The following is a 20,377-nucleotide window of genomic DNA, read 5'->3' on the forward strand; positions in this document are numbered from 1 at the left end:
CAGCCCTAATCTCTCTGAAAATGTGGATACTGTTGATGAGGAAGATAATGATGTCGAGCCTAACTCTAATGTTTCTGAGGAGCCAGAAGAGTCAGAGGAGTCTCAGGATGTGAGCCCCACTGCAACTCTACCTTATCTTAGGCCTCAATCTTTAGCCCCAGGGACCGTACCAGGTCCAGTACTGAATCCCGATTGTATCTCTCTTGAAAAAATGAGACTTGATTTAGAGTTCAAAAGGCTCCAAATGCAAACTGAAAATAAACGTCAAGAAATCAAACTCAGAGAAATCGAAATGCATCATGCTCTTGAAATGAAGAAATTGTCTCTTGAAAATAGTTCTATCCCAGAGTTTTCTAGGTCTTAAGAGGCCTTGCATGCCTAAGGAAGCTGTGAGTATGTATGATGTGAAACTTGATATTTTGGATTGGTTGGCTGCTTTTGAGTATAACTATGGGATTCAGAGTTTTACAGGGAATGAGTGGATTCCTTGGCTTTTGTCTAGGCTCCCCCAGGTTGCAACTGATGCTGTAATGGAGTTAGGGGGACTTGAAAGATTGGAGTATGAAAATGTGAAGCCAGCTTTGATAGCTAGATTTGGGAAAACTCCTTCCCAGTACCTTAAGAGGTTTAGGACCCTCAAAAAGCATGATGGTATCCCTTGGGCTACCTGGGTGTGTGAATGTTTGGAGAACTTAGATGGTTGGGTAAAGGGTTACAGAGTTAACACTTTTGAAGGAATGATAAATCTATTTTTATTAGAATCTATTTTTGATGCCTGCTCTCCAGCACAGAGACAGCACTTGGCTGACTCTAAGGAAATTGATCTGAAGAAGTTAACAAAGGCTGCTGACTTGTGGGTTGCCAACAGGGCAACTCACAAGGATTCTGGGGCAACTCAGAAGAAGGATGATGGGAAGCAGCAAAAGAAAGATGGCAAAGAGAATTCTAATATTTCCAATCTAAAAGAGGGCCCCAAACAGAAAAAGGGTAAGCTACAAGGGAAATCAGGCTAGTGAAACCTCTGGTGCTAAACCAGGGGGAGGTCAGCAGAAACCCACATTTATCAAAACATTTGAAAAATGTTATGCTTGTGGGTCTACTGACCATATAAACGGGGATCCCAGATGCAAGGGTAAACCTTCAGGGGTCCACACTGCCTCCTTAGCCTTTTCCATAGAGGGGGAAGTACAAATTGCAAGTGGAAACTTTAAACTACAGGCTGAATAACCCATTGCCAGTGTTTCTTTAGTGTCCCTGGGTCTGTGGGAACAGCAGAATTTAGATGTCTATAATTCACTTCCAGATAACACAAAATAATATTATAAGGACAGTGTACTTGTGAATAGTCAGGAGACCACTGTCATTAGAGACACTGGGGCCAGCATTACAGTGGGGATGAAACTTTTTTCGAACCTGAGGATGTTGCTAAGGCACCCACATGCCTCACTAAACTTTCTGAAGGCCTGTTGAAATGCTTCCAAGATTACCAGCTCTCATCCAATGCAACAACACGACTGTCAAGATACCTGTCAGTTTGCAGAGTGAGGTGCCTGGGAGAGTCCTGTTGGGGAATGACTTAAAACCTCTTAGAGTCGTATCAAGCACCCCCAGGCCTCCCAGTAAGAGGAAACAGGAACAGACAAGGAAGGCCAGAGAGATAACCTTAACTGACTCTGATTGATTGATTAATTGATTGATATTTTATTTCTATTGCGCTCGTACACAAGTGTTTCACAGCGTGACAAGGCAAGGGAGGGGAAGAGGGGAGAACAAAACAGTGATCTTACTAGGCCCAGTGACATTGACAATGCGCAAGGGAGAGGGCGGAAGGGGAACAGTGCATGGAAGGGGGGAGAGGTGGAAAGTGCGAAGCAGAGGAGAAATAGATAAATAACAATAAATAAATAATAAAGGCAACAAACAGTGGTAATGCAGCCAGCAATCTGCAAGTGCTAGGTTTAAGGCAGCAGACAGGGTAGGTCCGATAAGTGCAGGAAGAAAAAGGGGGGGGGCTGTATGGGTACAGATACAGACCCCAGTGGGGTGGCCCAGAGGCAGTGCGGGAGGGTGACAGGATGAGCAGGTACCTGGGCCCAAAAGACAGAGGGTGGCCAGGTGCACGGTGCCAAGAGAGAACAGATCAGATGGGGAGAGGGGGAGCGAATGCAGAAGAAAAGAGGAAGGTCTTGAGGTGCTTCCGGAACCGGAGATGGTTCTCCTCAAGTTTTAGAGTGGCAGGGAGACTGTTCCAGAGGGGGGCCCCAGCCGAAGACAGCTGAAGAAGAGGGAGGCCCCAGCTGAAGAATGTGTTACAGAAGAAACTATAAAACCCTACCCACAGGAACTACTAACTGCTATTTATAAGAAGAAGGAGGCAAAGGGGAAATTCAACGTCTCAAAGAAATATCAAGAGAGCACTGCTGTGCTTCCAACAAGGACATCCCAAAGAGGACTGTCCAAAGTCATACCTGTAAGTGCTCCACCAGCTGAGGCTGAGTGTAAGGAACAACCAGGAAAGGTTGAATCAGCTGCTGAAGATTCAGAGCTGGAAGAAGACCTTCGCCCTGTTGGAGATCTGGATCCTAAAGACCATCCTGAGCTGCAGTCTTAACTGGCAGAAGGTAGGCCCCTCTAGGGCATCCTTCAGCAGAGGTCAAAGAGAGTGTCCTACTCTTGAAGGACTTCAGCAATAGGCAGCTTCCCAGCTGGACGGGCAAGAGCCAGGGAATCACAGGTTGTACTAGGAAGGTGGCCTTTTCTACAGTGAACCAACTGAGCCTATCCCAGGGGACTATACAAGACGTGTAGTGTCTCTAGAGATAAGACACCAGTTCCTACAGTCAGCCCATGAGATTCGTTTGGCTGGTCACTTAAGCTTTAAGAATACCAAGAAAAGGCCTTCTCTGTATTTCTACTGGCCTAAGTTGGGGTCTAAAGTAGATACATTCTGTGGTAGCTGTCACACTTGTCAGACATCTGGCAAGAGTGGAGCCAAACATGTGGCACCTTTGGACACTCTCCCAGTGTTGGGAGTCCCTTTTGAGATGGTAGGAATCAACATTGTTGGTCCCTTAGACCCTCCAACCTCTTCAGGCAATCGATTTATATTGGTTGTAGTAGACCATGCTACTATGTATCCTGAAGCCATAGCATTGAGGAATGTTACAGCTCAGGCTGTTACTAAGGCCCTACTTGGTATTTTTACAAGGGTAGGTTTTCCTAAGGACGTCATATCTGACAGGGATCAAACTTTATGTCCCACGACATGCAGGCCATGTGGAAAAAACTGTGGAGTGACTTACATGTCCTCAACTGCCTACCATCCCCAGACGAATGGGTTTGTAGAGAGGTTTAATAGACTATAAAGAGCATGATAGGTGCTTTAGAAGAACCCCTTAGAAGAAAGTGGGACCTTTTACTGCCATGCCTTCTCTTTGCTATAGAGAAGTCCCTCAGGAGGGAATTGGTTTAGTCCCTTTGAGCTTCTCTATGGTCATCCAGTTAGAGGTTCATTGACCCTAATTAAGGAGGGGTTGGAGAGTGCTCGTTCTACCAAGCCAGTAAGAGTCACTGACTATGTGCTTGATCTCCGGAGGAGAATGATACACATGATGACAGAAGCATCTGATAACTTGAAAGCAGGTCAGGCTCTGGTGAAGCATTGGAATAACCAGAAGGCCAACTTGGTTGAGTTTACTCAAGACCAGCAAGTTCTAGTTATGGCCCTGACAGACGATGCCAAGGAGAAAACTTCATTTTCAAACCCCGGCAGGCCTCTATCAGTTTAAGGTAATGCCTTTTGGATTATAGAATGCACTTGCTACAGTCCAAAGGATGGTTAATCACATTCTGAATGAGAGGGAGACTTCTGCGTGGCATACTTGGATGACATTGCAGTGTTCAGCCCTACTTGGAAAGAACATGTTGACCACTTAGGATATGATATGATCTCATATGATATGGCTTTTATAACGTGCCTATACACAAGTGTTTCAAGGCGCGACGAGGCAAGGGAGGGGAACAAGGGGACATACAATGATCCTACTGGGCCAGGTGTCATTCAGATCACACAAATGCTTGGGAACGGAAGAAAGGAAAGTGCCGTACATGGGAATATATAATAACAATAAATAAATAAAATAGCGGCCAGCAAGTGACAAGTGCAAGGGTAAGTGCCGACATCAGCTATCAAGGTCTGGTCGGGGGACTGAAGGGATACAGACAGTCCCTGAGTGCGGTGGTTGCCAGATGGGCAGTGCAGATGAGTGACGCTGGCAGGAGAGGGACCTGAGCACGGGATCAGAAGGGTGTCCAGGTAGCCAGTGCAGTAACGGTTTCAGCCAGGGGTCAGCTGAGAAGAGGTGCAGAGAAAGCAGAAGCAAAGAGAAAGGTTTTGAGGTGTTTCCAGAACCGAAGATGGTTCTCCTCAAGTTTAAGGGAGGCTGTTCGAGAGGGAGGCACCAGCCGATGAGAGAGATCTACCACCAACTCGTTTCTTGGAGAAGTGACTGACCCTGAGGGAGTTGGGGGCAGATGAGCGAAGAGCTCGAGAAGGAAGCTATTTAGGAAGAGAGAGTTGGAGGTATTGAGGACCCAGACCCCAGAAGGCCTTATGGATGATGCAGAGGGTTTTGAACTTAATCCTCGCAACCACTGGGGGCCAAAGCAGAGATTCCAGTCCTGGAAAGATATGATCTCTGGGCTTGAGGCCAAGGACAAGTCTTGCAGTCCTGTTCTGGATGGATTGCAGAGGGCGGAGAGTAGAAGCAGGCATATGAAGAAAGAGGCTGTTGCAATAGTCCAGCCTAGAGAGAACCAGGACTCTGGAGACAGTGAGCTTCTGGGGGAAGGAGAGGAAAGGCAGAATACCTCTGAGGAGGTGCAGCTGGTAGCGTGACTTCTTGGAGACATCAGAGATGTGAGGATAAAAGGAGAGTGTGGAGTCGAAGATGACCTCAAGGTTTTTGGCTTTAACAGGTGGGAAAGGGAAGAGGACCAAGAGAGGCCAGCCTACAGAGCAACAGGAAAGGGGGGAGTGGGTGTGCCAATGAGGAGAATCTCAGTCTTACTGGCATTAAGGCAGAGGTCATTGGCGGCACACCACACTTGGATAGCAGACAGACAGTCAGAGATGAGGGAAGGAGAGGTGAGGTAGAGAGTAGCCTGAAAATGAGCTGGGTGTCATCCGCATATCACTGAAAGTTGGGGCAGAGAGCGGCGATGCGGTGGGCAAGGAGTGCCAGGTATTGGTTGAACAGCCAGGGAGAGGAGTTAGACCCCTGGGGGACACCACAGGTAGAGAAAAAGGTATCGGAGAGGAAGGACCCAAGTTGGACCTGGGAGGGTCGGTCAGAGAGGAAAGAAGTCAGCCACGCCAGAGCCTGACCAGTGATTCCCAGGGTTATCACAGAGAAGGTTGAGCAGAATGGCATGGTTGACAGTGTCAAAGGCAGATGAGAGATCAAGCAGGATGAGGACACAAGGGGTGTTAGAGTCAAGATTGGAGAGCAGATCTCCATGAATGTTCAGGAGAGCAGTTTCTGTGCTTCTGGCAGCTCTAAAGCCAGACTGATGGTCATGAAGACAGCCAACAGATTCAGTATGGAGATTGAGCTGGGAGATGGCCAGTTTCTCCAAGAACTTGCCCAGGAAGGGAGTGATGGAGATTGTGCGATAATTAGCAGGGCATGAGGGTTCGGCAGAGTGTTTCTTAAGAAGGGGGTGCACAAGGGAGTGCTTCAGGGGGGATGGGAAGACTCCGGTGGTGAAGGAGTGATTGCAGAAATCAGCCAGGGCAAGAGCCAGGGAGTCGATGTGGTCCTTGATCGTTTTGGAGGAACAGGGATTAACCTGTTTCAATGAGACTTTCATAGACCAAACTTGTCTAGAAACCGTGTCTGCGGAGAAAGGGGAAAGGAAGAGAAGGAGGGAGGAGAGATGTCTGCAGGAGGGCGAGAGGAAGAGCAGGGAGTAGGGGAAGGGAAGGGATAGGCATAGAGTGAGGACAGGATGTCCTGGGTTTTAGAGACTAAATGAGAGGCCAGTGCCGTGCAGAGGGCCTGAGAAGGGACTTGATAGGTAGAGACTGCGGCAGGATTGGGCAGTTCCGTGCAGCTTTTAAAGAGTTCAGCCGAGTTGTTAGATTCCCCAGAGATGCGGGCTTGGATATGAGCTCTCGTCTTGGTTAGGACAGGGAGTCGGTATTGCCTTTGCAGCAGGCAGCAGGCCAGTTTGTGAGAGGATGTACATAAAGCACGCCATTACCTCTCGTCCACCCTGCACTTACGCTTTAGGGTGACAAGGTCTGAGCCATACCAGGAGTTGCTCTTGGCTTTTGGCTTCAGGCGGATTCTCATGACAGGGGCAAGGATATCAAGAGTATCAGAGATAGCAGAGTGGAGCATGGAGAGGGCTGTGTCAGGGTGAGAGTCAGCCAAAGGGGGAGGGGTGAGAAAGTGGCGGCGAAAGCTTCAGCTGACACGCGCCTCATGGGTCAGATGACTGAGAAGGTAGGTGGCAGTGGTGGAAGTGGCTTGGCCTGAGGGGTAGGGAGGGTGAGTTGGGAGGAGAGGAGACATTGATCTCTCCAGGAGAGAGGAGTGGAGAGAGAATCAAAGAGGGGAAGGTCTGAGGAGATCATAACATCCAGAGTGTGCCCTGCAGAGTGAGTCGAGTGAGAGGGGAAAATAGTCAGTGAGAGAGAGTCGCAGAGGTCGCGAAAGAGTACAGAGGAAGGGCAGGAGGCATACAGGTGGATTTTGAAATCTCTGAGAAGGAGAAGCTGAGTGGTCGAGGCCAGGAGTGAGGAGGAGAGGTCAGCTTACTCAGAGAGGAAGGAGGAGATCTGACCAGGTGGCCAATAGATGGTAGCCACAGTAAGGGAATGGCTAGTTGAGAGAGAGAGCCTGCAGACAAGGCATTCAAAAGAGGAGTAGGACTGCGTAAGAGTGACAGAGGCAGGAATCCACTCGGGAAAGATCAGGGAAACACCTACTCCAGAGCAGTTGGACCTGGGTGCGGAGAGGATCTTGTAGCCGTCAGGGAGGAGCGTGTCAAAGCTAGTGACAGAGCTGGCCATGAACCATGTCTCGGTGAGACCGAGAACATTGAGGTTGAGTTCTTCCAGAAGGCGGCAGATATCAGAGGAGTATTTGACAGCAGAGCAAGAGTTTAGAGTGGCAATATGGAGAAGGTTGCCATCCTTGAAGGACTTCCAGGGAGGGGTACAGATCAGAGGTACGCCCGTCTGAGGTATAGAAGGTGCCCGAGAGGGGGCAGAGAGGGAAGGAGAAGGCAAGGCAGCCAAGGAGGAGGCAGAAGGGGGAGGCGAGGAAGCTACGGAAAGGGGGAGAGAGGGGACAGCAGGAGAAGAGAGGAAATTGATGAGGCGCGGGAAGCGTCTATAAAAGAGGTGAAGGTTGGCCTGAGGGCCTTGGACCAAGACGGTCCCATTGTGCAGGCGCTTGAGCAGGCCCATCTGACCATGAAGGCAAGTAAATGTCAAATTGGTCAGAGCAAAGTGGTCTACCATGGACATGAGGTAGGAGGAGGTGAAATAAGGCCATTGCCTAGCAAAGTACAAGCTGTACAAGAATGGGCCACCCCTACTACCCAAACACAAGTGCAAGCCTTTTTAGGTCTCACTGGTTATTATAGGAACTTCATAGAGAACTATGGGCCCACAAATTCTCCCTTGAATGTGGTCTCCTCACCCAAATTCCCCAAGAAGGCCAGGCAGAATGAGGAGTGCACAAAAGCATTTGAAGGACTTAAGAAAGCCCTTTGTGAAGCTCCAGTCTTAAGAACTCCTGACTACAGCCAAACCTTCATTGTGCAAACAGATGCTTCCAATACAAGTATAGGTGCAGTTCTGAGTCAGCTGGATGGAAAAGGAAGGGAACACCCAATCTGCTTCATCAGCAGGAAGCTGAAGGAACCTGAGACAAGATGGGCAACCATAGAACTTGAGTGTTTTGCCATTGTGCGGTCTCTGAAGAAGTTTAGACCATACTTGTATGGATCTACCTTTGTGATTCAGACAGGCCACCAACCCTTGATATGGTTAATGAAGATGAAAGGGAAAAATCCTAAATTGTTAAGATGGTCAATCTGCCTACTTGGGTTTGATTGTACCATTGAACACAGGTCAGGGTGTAATCACCAAAATGCTGAGGGTCCCTCCAGAATGTTTCACCAGCTGGAGTAAGGAGATTCATCCATGGGTGGATTAAATCCTCCTGTCCCTTAGTCTGGGGAGGATGAGTGTTAGGAAGAATTCTCATAAATGTGCTAATTCCCTTTCCCTTAGAGATTCCCAGCAACTTTGCTGGATTTTGAGGACTTGATTTATTTTTTACCTGAACAGCATGTGAGCCTTTTTTCCCCACTCTCTCATGTATTTTGATGTGTCTTTTACTCTTCTGTTCTTTGATTATGGGGTTTTAGACAACTCCATAGGCATCATCTTTTAATGTGTGTTACACATCACACTCAGTGCAGTGACACAGGGAAGCCATTTCAGGCTGTCCCAAGGTTTAGATAGCTTCTCTGGGATAAACTACTGTTTTGCAGAGAACGTAAAGTGAAATTGACTTTACTAGTCTTTTTAAATTCCTAGATCCAGCACACACTATCTTACAATAGAGTGCTGGAGGTGTTACCCCCCTGTGTCTAGAAACTCATGTCTAGCCTTTCCTATTGAAATGGCTGGTTGCAGTGGTTTTACAATGAACTACCATGATTTTTCCCGACCGCAAACACCACTAGCGTTAAATTGCCAGAGTCATGTTTTTAAAGATGGCGTCTGAGCCTCCTTTGTTTAAACGGGTCCTGGTCTTCTTTTTTCACCATTGCTTTTTGGAAAGGTCATTCTAGTGTTTGTCTCTGCGCGCCAAACTAGGTTTGGTCCCTTTGTTCCTACGCCTTTGGCAGGCTTCAGGACTGAAGACCGCCTCGGGCGGCTGAGTGTCTGGGGTCGGGTAGGAAGTGAGGGAGGTGCCCGAAACTCCCTGTGCTTAGTCTCCTAGGAGACCCAAATGCACTCTGATGTGATTGGCTGGCTGACTGTCCAGCAAGTACAGCCACCCTGCTGGGTGAGTGGCAGCTAGGCTGGAATGAATAGGAGTAACTGTTAAAAAAGTGAGTCTCTTGGCTTGGAAGGCAGAGTCAACCACTGGAACGAAAGAACCAGAGACGAGCTGGAAGAGGACGGCTGCTGCAACTTCTGGACCGTTGGTTTGCCCGGTGAAGCCCTGCTGCAGGTACCGAATCGCCACGTTCATCTTGACAGAGAAGCCCTTCAAGGACGACTTCTTCCTTTGAGTTGGTGGGACCAATCAACACGTAAGCCACCTGGATACCATTCTCAGAGCTGGTTGTATTTTCCTCAGAGTGCTGCAGAAAACCGAATAGCCAGGGAGAAGAACACCAGTTTGTGTGCTTGAAGACATCTACCGGAATTGAAGAATTGCCATTTTGCCAGCTTTGTGACCAGTCCCCATGTAGTGCATGAGTCCCCCTACATCCTTCTCTTGTCCCCACGACTGAGGCTCAGGAAAAGCGAGATTTGCAGGAACTGCCAGGAACAGAAGTCTTCAGCTGCAACTTTTTCTTCAATATAAGGTACTGTGAAAACCTGACCGAGAGAACTTACCTCTCACTGCGAAAGTGTGTGAAAATTTGGCAACTTGCAGGCCTAGTCAGCTTGTGACCCGACATATAACTCTTTCTTTTGAGAACTACTTCTGAGAACTGTGGCAAAGATTTTTCCGTTTATCTACCCGAACCGTTTTTACCTATATAAGATTATAGCCCATTGACTTTGGCCTACCTATTGCATTGGACCAACTCTTCTGGTGAACTCAAACTATTTGCACTGTTTTAAAGTAACTCTACTATTTTTTTTTAATTAACTTATGCCTTTTTGCTCCTACTTCAAATGCTCTGAATGCCATTTTTCTCCTCCTTCAAAGTAGCTTAAAGGTTTCAGAACGGGTTAGTGTGAAGTATTGTTGGCTATTTTTGTGTAATATTGTTTGGCTCCGTTTAGTGAATGTTTTCTGACTGTGTAATAAATTAATATGTGTTTTTTTTACCAAGAAACCTTGAGTGTGTCTATTTGAATACTTGTAATTGTAGACATCTGTGTAACCTCATTACAAGCTCACATTCCTTCTTGAGATAAGCCTAGCTGCTCAGCTCACTACCATAAACTGTGTGGCACAGACCTATACCAAAGGTTGGTTTTGCTTGCACCTGTAGTCATAGTTGTGTATAGTGGTCCCAAAGGCTACTGCATGCAAACTTTGCCTAACACTGGGGCCCTTTGATGTATCTTGATTGTTATCCGATGAGACACCATCTTTGCACATGTTGATAGCTTCCTAAAATATACATTCAATTCAGGCCCAAGGATGTCTGCACTCCTGTGAGTGTCCATGTTCATGTCATATTGAACAGCATGTGATTCTGCCTACCTGTCACCAACTCGTGCAGCGACAAGTGGTGGTTATTGCTGTACTGGTTGTGCAAGCTGAACAGTGCCAATGGTAGGCAGTAAAGCCACCTCTTTTTTATTGATTCATAGATTTCTCCCAAATTCAGTCGTTCAACAATACCAATGGTGTGCGGGTGGTACACTGTGCATAACTTGTTGTTTCATTTAGTAATCTCACTAATAATAAGTTTCACTAATAAACTCATTTGCAAAATGCAGGCTGTTGACAGACCTCAGGACACTGCATATTCCCCACATTGGAAATACTGCTCTGATCAGAAATGTAGCTGCAGATTTGGAATTCACACATGGACCAGCCTAAACCCAATTGAAAAATGGCCAGACAATGATGATCATGTATGTATATGCAATATACCTTCTCCCCATGTTGATAAAGTCAACATAGATTTCCTTGATGGGTCCTGATGGGCTGGGCAATGTTGGTCTTAATCTCTTCATGGTGTATCCAGGTTGGAACATCTGGCACATGATGCAATTAGCCACAAACTTATCAACGTGCTCTGCTAGGTATGGCACAAACCTCTCGTCACTGATGTCAGCTACAATGCACTGCTTAGGTGAATGTGTTGGGTGATGAAGTTGTTCCAATGCAACTTTTACTAGTTCTTGGGGTATCACTACTTTACCTGTGCTCTTTTTTCTCGGGACCATATCTATACTTTGCACCATGAACAATTAACTGTACATTTCTGGTAACTGTTCTTGTTGCACTGCTATTACCGTCATGTTACATTCCAATGGAAAGGGCACAGAAGCTGTGTCCAGGTCTGCGTTTCCACACAAAAATGCATCTGTTTCTTTGCTATGTGCTGCTCACTTCCTGATGACTACATGGAGTGGACATTTTAATGCATCTATTGATCTGGTTAATAGTGGGGCTGCTGAACTGGTGATCCATCTGATCTCCTGTACCCTCTCCACTTCCATCTTTATATATCCAAATGTACTTTGGATGTTACATATGCTGAACCTGTGTATATTGTGACATCATCATCTGATGACTCTTCGAGTGCTTCTATAAGTGCAATGAGATCTGCTGCTTGTTTTGAAAAATGTGACGGTAATCTTTTTTGCCTTACTGTCTGGTATTCTTCTTCCTGGCATTTGGCACATTTTACTTCTACTGCACGTGTGTGCCTCTGTCCATTCTCCTTATTTATTGGTGATGACCTGTCTACATAAAGTACTTCTCCTGTTTCAAGTGCATCTTCACTCACCCTGCTCCTGTCTTCTGGCTCCCCTTCGTACACTGAACAGTCATGCACCTGATTTTGTGATTCAATGGGTTTGGCTACACATGATGCTGGGTTTACAAGTTGACATCTAACTATGTTGATGGCTGGATTAGATAATATGATATCCAGAGGCTTTTTGGTGCTGAGGGTGCACTGGTTTCTTTCTAATATGGTGAAAACTGCATGATCGTCATATAATGTTATATATCATACCATACCCAGATGCAAGGGTAAACCTTCAGGGGTCCACACTGCCTCGTTAGCCTTTTCCGTAGAGGGGGAAGTACAAATTGCAAGTGGAAACTTTAAACTACAGGCTGAATAACCCATTGCCAGTGTTTCTTTAGTGTCCCTGGGTCTGTGGGAACAGCAGAATTTAGATGTCTATAATTCACTTCCAGATAACACAAAATAATATTATAAGGACAGTGTACTTGTGAATAGTCTGGAGACCACTGTCATTAGAGACACTGGGGCCAGCATTATAGTGGGGATGAAACTTTTTTCGAACCTGAGGATGTTGCTAAGGCACCCAAATGCCTCACTAAACTTTCTGAAGGCCTGTTGAAATGCTTCCAAGATTACCAGCTCTCATCCAATGCAACAACACGACTGTCAAGATACCTGTCAGTTTGCAGAGTGAGGTGCCTGGGAGAGTCCTGTTGGGGAATGACTTAAAACCTCTTAGAGTCGTATCAAGCACCCCCAGGCCTCCCAGTAAGAGGAAACAGGAACAGACAAGGAAGGCCAGAGAGAGAACCTTAACTGACTCTGATTGATTGATTAATTGATTGATATTTTATTTCTATTGCGCTCGTACACAAGTGTTTCACAGCGTGACAAGGCAAGGGAGGGGAAGAGGGGAGAACAAAACAGTGATCTTACTAGGCCCAGTGACATTGAGAATGCGCAAGGGAGAGGGTGGAGGGGAACAGTGCATGGAAGGGGGGGAGAGGTGGAAAGTGCGAAGCAGAGGAGAAATAGATAAATAACAATAAATAAATAATAAAGGCAACAGACAGTGGTAATGCAGCCAGCAATTTGCAAGTGCTAGGTTTAAGGCAGCAGACAGGGTAGGTCCGATAAGTGCAGGAAGAAAAAGGGGGGGGGCTGCATGGGTACAGATACAGAGCCCAGTGCAAGGGGTGGCCCAGAGGCAGTGCGGGAGGGTGACAGGATGAGCAGGTACCTGGGCCCAAAAGACAGAGGGTGGCCAGGTGCATGGTGCCAAGAGAGAACAGATCAGATGGGGAGAGGGGGAGCGAATGCAGAAGAAAAGAGGAAGGTCTTGAGGTGCTTCCGGAACCGGAGATGGTTCTCCTCAAGTTTTAGAGTGGCAGGGAGACTGTTCCAGAGGGGGGCCCCAGCCGAAGACAGCTGAAGAAGAGGGAGGCCCCAGCTGAAGAATGTGTTACAGAAGAAACTATAAAACCCTACCCACAGGAACTACTAACTGCTATTTATAAGAAGAAGGAGGCAAAGGGGAAATTCAACGTCTCAAAGAAATATCAAGAGAGCACTGCTGTGCTTCCAACAAGGACATCCCAAAGAGGACTGTCCAAAGTCATACCTGTAAGTGCTCCACCAGCTGAGGCTGAGTGTAAGGAACAACCAGGAAAGGTTGAATCAGCTGCTGAAGATTCAGAGCTGGAAGAAGACCTTCGCCCTGTTGGAGATCTGGATCCTAAAGACCATCCTGAGCTGCAGTCTTAACTGGCAGAAGGTAGGCCCCTCTAGGGCAGACTTCAGCAGAGGTCAAAGAGAGTGTCCTACTCTTGAAGGACTTCAGCAATAGGCAGCTTCCCAGCTGGACGGGCAAGAGCCAGGGAATCACAGGTTGTACTAGGAAGGTGGCCTCTTCTACAGTGAACCAACTGAGCCTATCCCAGGGGACTATACAAGACATGTAGTGTCTCTAGAGATAAGACACCAGTTCCTACAGTCAGCCCATGAGATTCGTTTGGCTGGTCACTTAAGCTTTAAGAATACCAAGAAAAGGCCTTCTCTGTATTTCTACTGGCCTAAGTTGGGGTCTAAAGTAGATACATTCTGTGGTAGCTGTCACACTTGTCAGACATCTGGCAAGAGTGGAGCCAATCATGTGGCACCTTTGGTCACTCTCCCAGTGTTGGGAGTCCCTTTTGAGATGGTAGGAATCAACATTGTTGGTCCCTTAGACCCTCCAACCTCTTCAGGCAATCGATTTATATTGGTTGTAGTAGACCATGCTACTATGTATCCTGAAGCCATAGCATTGAGGAATGTTACAGCTCAGGCTGTTGCTAAGGCCCTACTTGGTATTTTTACAAGGGTAGGTTTTCCTAAGGACGTCATATCTGACAGGGATCAAACTTTATGTCCCACGACATGCAGGCCATGTGGAAAAAACTGTGGAGTGACTTACATGTTCTCAACTGCCTACCATCCCCAGACGAATGGGTTTGTAGAGAGGTTTAATAGACTATAAAGAGCATGATAGGTGCTTTAGAAGAACCCCTTAGAAGAAAGTGGGTCCTTTTACTGCCATGCCTTCTCTTTGCTATAGAGAAGTCCCTCAGGAGGGAATTGGTTTAGTCCCTTTGAGCTTCTCTATGGTCATCCAGTTAGAGGTTCATTGACCCTAATTAAGGAGGGGTTGGAGAGTGCTCGTTCTACCAAGCCAGTAAGAGTCACTGACTATGTGCTTGATCTCCGGAGGAGAATGATACACATGATGACAGAAGCATCTGATAACTTGAAAGCAGGTCAGGCTCTGGTGAAGCATTGGAATAACCAGAAGGCCAACTTGGTTGAGTTTACTCAAGACCAGCAAGTTCTAGTTATGGCCCTGACAGACGATGCCAAGGAGAAAACTTCATTTTCAAACCCCGGCAGGCCTCTATCAGTTTAAGGTAATGCCTTTTGGATTATAGAATGCACTTGCTACAGTCCAAAGGATGGTTAATCACATTCTGAATGAGAGGGAGACTTCTGCGTGGCATACTTGGATGACATTGCAGTGTTCAGCCCTACTTGGAAAGAACATGTTGACCACTTAGGATATGATATGATCTCATATGATATGGCTTTTATAACGTGCCTATACACAAGTGTTTCAAGGCGCGACGAGGCAAGGGAGGGGAACAAGGGGACATACAATGATCCTACTGGGCCAGGTGTCATTCAGATCACACAAATGCTTGGGAACGGAAAAAAGGAAAGTGCCGTACATGGGAATATATAATAACAATAAATAAATAAAATAGCGGCCAGCAAGTGACAAGTGCAAGGGTAAGTGCCGACATCAGCTATCAAGGTCTGGTCGGGGGACTGAAGGGATACAGACAGTCCCTGAGTGCGGTGGTTGCCAGATGGGCAGTGCAGATGAGTGACGCTGGCAGGAGAGGGACCTGAGCACGGGATCAGAAGGGTGTCCAGGTAGCCAGTGCAGTAACGGTTTCAGCCAGGGGTCAGCTGAGAAGAGGTGCAGAGAAAGCAGAAGCAAAGAGAAAGGTTTTGAGGTGTTTCCAGAACCGAAGATGGTTCTCCTCAAGTTTAAGGGAGGCTGTTCGAGAGGGAGGCACCAGCCGATGAGAGAGATCTACCACCAACTCGTTTCTTGGAGAAGTGACTGACCCTGAGGGAGTTGGGGGCAGATGAGCGAAGAGCTCGAGAAGGAAGCTATTTAGGAAGAGAGAGTTGGAGGTATTGAGGACCCAGACCCCAGAAGGCCTTATGGATGATGCAGAGGGTTTTGAACTTAATCCTCGCAACCACTGGGAGCCAAAGCAGAGATTCCAGTCCTGGAAAGATATGATCTCTGGGCTTGAGGCCAAGGACAAGTCTTGCAGTCCTGTTCTGGATGGGTTGCAGAGGGCGGAGAGTAGAAGCAGGCATATGAAGAAAGAGGCTGTTGCAATAGTCCAGCCTAGAGAGAACCAGGACTCTGGAGACAGTGAGCTTCTGGGGGAAGGAGAGGAAAGGCAGAATACCTCTGAGGAGGTGCAGCTGGTAGCGTGACTTCTTGGAGATATCAGAGATGTGAGGATAAAAGGAGAGTGTGGAGTCGAAGATGACCTCAAGGTTTTTGGCTTTAACAGGTGGGAAAGGGAAGAGGACCAAGAGAGGCCAGCCTACAGAGCAACAGGAAAGGGGGGAGTGGGTGTGCCAATGAGGAGAATCTCAGTCTTACTGGCATTAAGGCAGAGGTCATTGGCGGCACACCACACTTGGATAGCAGACAGACAGTCAGAGATGAGGGAAGGAGAGGAGGAGGTAGAGAGTAGCCTGAAAATGAGCTGGGTGTCATCCGCATATCACTGAAAGTTGGGGCAGAGAGCGGCGATGCGGTGGGCAAGGAGTGCCAGGTATTGGTTGAACAGCCAGGGAGAGGAGTTAGACCCCTGGGGGACACCACAGGTAGAGAAAAAGGTATCGGAGAAGAAGGACCCAAGTTGGACCTGGGAGGGTCGGTCAGAGAGGAAAGAAGTCAGCCACGCCAGAGCCTGACCAGTGATACCCAGGGTTATCACAGAGACGGTTGAGCAGAATGGCATGGTTGACAGTGTCAAAGGAAGATGAGAGATCAAGCAGGATGAGGACACAAGGGGTGTTAGAGTCAAGATTGGAGAGCAGATCTCCATGAATGTTCAGGAGAGCAGTTTCTGTGCTTCTGGCAGCTCTGAAGCCAGACTGATGGTCATGAAGACAGCCAACAGATTCAGTATGGAGATTGAGCTGGGAGATGGCCAGTTTCTCCAAGAACTTGCCCAGGAAGGGAGTGATGGAGATTGTGCGATAATTAGCAGGGCATGAGGGTTCGGCAGAGTGTTTCTTAAGAAGGGGGTGCACAAGGGAGTGCTTCAGGGGGGATGGGAAGACTCCGGTGGTGAAGGAGTGATTGCAGGAATCAGCCAGGGCAAGAGCCAGGGAATCAATGTGGTCCTTGATCGTTTTGGAGGAACAGGGATTAACCTGTTTCAATGAGACTTTCATAGACCAAACTTGTCTAGAAACCTTGTCTGCGGAGAAAGGGGAAAGGAAGAGAAGGAGGGAGGAGAGATGTCTGCAGGAGGGCGAGAGGAAGAGCAGGGAGTAGGGGAAGGGAAGGGATAGGCATAGAGTGAGGACAGGATGTCCTGGGTTTTAGAGACTAAATGAGAGGCCAGTGCCGTGCAGAGGGCCTGAGAAGGGACTTGATAGGTAGAGACTGCGGCAGGATTGGGTAGTTCCTTGCAGCTTTTAAAGAGTTCAGCCGAGTTGTTAGATTCCCCAGAGATGCGGGCTTGGATATGAGCTCTCGTCTTGGTTAGGACAGGGAGTCGGTATTGCCTTTGCAGCAGGCGGCAGGCCAGTTTGTGAGAGGATGTACATAAAGCACGCCATTACCTCTCGTCCACCCTGCACTTACGCTTTAGGGTGACAAGGTCTGAGCCATACCAGGAGTTGCTCTTGGCTTTTGGCTTCAGGCGGATTCTCATGACAGGGGCAAGGATATCAAGAGTATCAGAGATAGCAGAGTGGAGCATGGAGAGGGCTGTGTCAGGGTGAGAGTCAGCCAAAGGCGGAGGGGTGAGAAAGTGGCGGCGAAAGCTTCAGCTGACACGCGCCTCATGGGCCAGATGACTGAGAAGGTAGGTGGCAGTGGTGGAAGTGGCTTGGCCTGAGGGGTAGGGAGGGTGAGTTGGGAGGAGAGGAGACATTGATCTCTCCAGGAGAGAGGAGTGGAGAGATAATCAAAGAGGGGAAGGTCTGAGGAGATCATAACATCCAGAGTGTCCCCTGCAGAGTGAGTCGAGTGAGAGGGGAAAATAGTCAGTGAGAGAGAGTCGCAGAGGTCGCGAAAGAGTACAGAGGAAGGGCAGGAGGCATACAGGTGGATTTTGAAATCTCTGAGAAGGAGAAGCTGAGTGGTCGAGGCCAGGAGTGAGGAGGAGAGGTCAGCTTACTCAGAGAGGAAGGAGGAGATCTGACCAGGTGGCCAATAGATGGTAGCCACAGTAAGGGAATGGCTAGTTGAGAGAGAGAGCCTGCAGACAAGGCATTCAAAAGAGGAGTAGGACTGCGTAAGAGTGACAGAGGCAGGAATCCACTCGGGAAAGATCAGGGAAACACCTACTCCAGAGCAGTTGGACCTGGGTGCGGAGAGGATCTTGTAGCCGTCAGGGAGGAGCGTGTCAAAGCTAGTGACAGAGCTGGCCATGAACCATGTCTCGGTGAGACCGAGAACATTGAGGTTGAGTTCTTCCAGAAGGCGGCAGATATCAGAGGAGTATTTGACAGCAGAGCAAGAGTTTAGAGTGGCAATATGGAGAAGGTTGCCATCCTTGAAGGACTTCCAGGGAGGGGTACAGATCAGAGGTACGCCCGTCTGAGGTATAGAAGGTGCCCGAGAGGGGGCAGAGAGGGAAGGAGAAGGCAAGGCAGCCAAGGAGGAGGCAGAAGGGGGAGGCGAGGAAGCTACGGAAAGGGGGAGAGAGGGGACAGCAGGAGAAGAGAGGAAATTGATGAGGCGCGGGAAGCGTCTATAAAAGAGGTGAAGGTTGGCCTGAGGGCCTTGGACCAAGACGGTCCCATTGTGCAGGCGCTTGAGCAGGCCCATCTGACCATGAAGGCAAGTAAATGTCAAATTGGTCAGAGCAAAGTGGTCTACCATGGACATGAGGTAGGAGGAGGTGAAATAAGGCCATTGCCTAGCAAAGTACAAGCTGTACAAGAATGGGCCACCCCTACTACCCAAACACAAGTGCAAGCCTTTTTAGGTCTCACTGGTTATTATAGGAACTTCATAGAGAACTATGGGCCCACAAATTCTCCCTTGAATGTGGTCTCCTCACCCAAATTCCCCAAGAAGGCCAGGCAGAATGAGGAGTGCACAAAAGCATTTGAAGGACTTAAGAAAGCCCTTTGTGAAGCTCCAGTCTTAAGAACTCCTGACTACAGCCAAACCTTCATTGTGCAAACAGATGCTTCCAATACAAGTATAGGGGCAGTTCTGAGTCAGCTGGATGGAAAAGGAAGGGAACACCCAATCTGCTTCATCAGCAGGAAGCTGAAGGAACCTGAGACAAGATGGGCAACCATAGAACTTGAGTGTTTTGCCATTGTGCGGTCTCTGAAGAAGTTTAGACCATACTTGTATGGATCTACTTTTGTGATTCAGACAGACCACCAACCCTTGATATGGTTAATGAAGATGAAAGGGAAAAATCCTAAATTGTTAAGATGGTCAATCTGCCTACTTGGGTTTGATTGTACCATTGAACACAGGTCAGGGTGTAATCACCAAAATGCTGAGGGTCCCTCCAGAATGTTTCACCAGCTGGAGTAAGGAGATTCATCCATGGGTGGATTAAATCCTCCTGTCCCTTAGTCTGGGGAGGATGAGTGTTAGGAAGAATTCTCATAAATGTGCTAATTCCCTTCCCCTTAGAGATTCCCAGCAACTTTGCTGGATTTTGAGGACTTGATTTATTTTTTACCTGAACAGCGTGTGAGCCTTTTTTCCCCACTCTCTCATGTATTTTGATGTGTCTTTTACTCTTCTGTTCTTTGATTATGGGGTTTTAGACAACTCCATAGGCATCATCTTTTAATGTGTGTTACACATCACACTCAGTGCAGTGACACAGGGAAGCCATTTCAGGCTGTCCCAAGGTTTAGATAGCTTCTCTGGGATAAACTACTGTTTTGCAGAGAACGTAAAGTGAAATTGACTTTACTAGTCTTTTTAAATTCCTAGATCCAGCACACACTATCTTACAATAGAGTGCTGGAGGTGTTACCCCCCTGTGTCTAGAAACTCATGTCTAGCCTTTCCTATTGAAATGGCTGGTGGCAGTGGTTTTACAATGAACTACCATGATTTTTCCCGACCGCAAACACCACTAGCGTTAAATTGCCAGAGTCATGTTTTTAAAGATGGCGTCTGAGCCTCCTTTGTTTAAACGGGTCCTGGTCTTCTTTTTTCACCATTGCTTTTTGGAAAGGTCATTCTAGTGTTTGTCTCTGCGCGCCAAACTAGGTTTGGTCCCTTTGTTCCTACGCCTTTGGCAGGCTTCAGGACTGAAGACCGCCTCGGGCGGCTGAGTGTCTGGGGTGGGCAGGAAGTGAGGGAGGTGCCCGAAACTCCCTGTGCTTAGTCTCCTAGGAGACCCAAATGCACTCTGATGTGATTGGCTGGCTGACTGTCCAGCAAGTACAGCCACCCTGCTGGGTGAGTGGCAGCTAGGCTGGAATGAATAGGAGTAACTGTTAAAAAAGTGAGTCTCTTGGCTTGGAAGGCAGAGTCAACCACTGGAACGAAAGAACCAGAGACGAGCTGGAAGAGGACGGCTGCTGCAACTTCTGGACCGTTGGTTTGCCCGGTGAAGCCCTGCTGCAGGTACCGAATCGCCACGTTCATCTTGACAGAGAAGCCCTTCAAGGACGACTTCTTCCTTTGAGTTGGTGGGACCAATCAACACGTAAGCCACCTGGATACCATTCTCAGAGCTGGTTGTATTTTCCTCAGAGTGCTGCAGAAAACCGAATAGCCAGGGAGAAGAACACCAGTTTGTGTGCTTGAAGACATCTACCGGAATTGAAGAATTGCCATTTTGCCAGCTTTGTGACCAGTCCCCATGTAGTGCATGAGTCCCCCTACATC

General features: G+C 47.8%; 1 protein-coding gene across 3 annotated transcripts in view; it reads left to right on the top strand.

The window, feature by feature from the left end:
* TAFA1 (TAFA chemokine like family member 1) overlaps positions 1 to 20,377 on the top strand; it is a 2,040,488-nt gene that overhangs the window by 1,503,141 nt on the left and 516,970 nt on the right. The gene's annotated exons all lie outside the window — the stretch shown is intronic.

The sequence above is a fragment of the Ambystoma mexicanum genome, chromosome 2p (assembly GCF_040938575.1).
Source record: "Ambystoma mexicanum isolate Mex_15411 chromosome 2p, UKY_AmexF1_1, whole genome shotgun sequence".
In the NCBI taxonomy this organism is placed as follows: Eukaryota; Metazoa; Chordata; class Amphibia; order Caudata; family Ambystomatidae; genus Ambystoma; species Ambystoma mexicanum.